General features: G+C 35.8%; 1 pseudogene; it reads left to right on the forward strand.

The window, feature by feature from the left end:
• Positions 1 to 638: 638 nt before the first annotated feature.
• LOC120362941 (U4 spliceosomal RNA) lies at positions 639 to 760 on the forward strand (annotated as a pseudogene).
• Positions 761 to 1,101: the final 341 nt, after the last annotated feature.

Raw genomic sequence — 1,101 nt, forward strand, 5'->3', positions numbered from 1 at the left:
ATTTTCAAATACAACAAAGTTGAAAGAATTATGCAACGAGCATTAATATACGGGCCACCTAAAGGCTACAACTAACGTTTTGCTATATTTAGTTTATCACATATCTTTTCATCTTTCCATCCTTTTATCTATCCATCAGTCCCATCTTCGATGCATTTCAAAATAAGTTAAACACGTCAGTACACTTAATTCCCAAACATTTCAGCAGGTATAACATTAGTTAGAACTCAGTAATTATTTGTGAGTTTTAAGGTAAAAATTGCACACAGTGAAAGGTACAAATCTTAAGTGTGCCATTTGGTACATTTTGACAAATATCTATATATCTATACACACACGCACACACACATACACCTCTGTAACTTACAGATTAGACAGATTATATCTGTGTAGAATATAGAACATTATCACGCCAGAAAGTGTCTTCGTGGCCCATTCCAGAATAGGCAACTACCATTCTGATTTTCTTTTTTTTATCATAGATTAGTTTTGCCTATTCTGATCTGCATAGAAATAGAATCATACGATATGTACTCTTGGGTAAGGCTTCTTTCACTCAGCGTAATGTTTTTGAGATTCATCCGTGTAACGTGTATTAGTAGTTTGTTTCTTTTGATTGCTGAATAGTATTTAATTCTATAAATATACCAGTGGCAGTATCATAGCAAATGAGGTTAATCCGAGGTGCGATTATTGCTAATTGAAAACTAAAAAAGAAAAAAAAATATACCATAAAATGTTTAGCCATTCACCTGTTGAGCAAAGCTTGAGATGTTTCCAATGATTGGCTATTATAAATAAAGGCGCTATGGACAGTCTATTATATGTCTTCCCATGGACATGTGTCTTCGCTCAGCCTCCTCTACTTCCCGCTTTCCATCCCCTCCCCCAATTCCCCATCTCTGGAGTAACCGCTCAGGAGTGGAATCAGCCAGGTTTGGGAAGCATTTTACCAGTGTATGTTATTTGGAAAATAGGGATTATCATATCGACTACCTATTTGTTTTGTTCTAGGATACAAATCTAGACTGATTTCAGTTTTTCATTTTGTTCTCAGAACTCTCCAAAGTGTTAGAACCAGTCTACCATACTGCGCGTCCC

The sequence above is a fragment of the Saimiri boliviensis genome, chromosome 14 (genome assembly GCF_048565385.1).
Source record: "Saimiri boliviensis isolate mSaiBol1 chromosome 14, mSaiBol1.pri, whole genome shotgun sequence".
NCBI classification, from domain to species: domain Eukaryota; kingdom Metazoa; phylum Chordata; class Mammalia; order Primates; family Cebidae; genus Saimiri; species Saimiri boliviensis.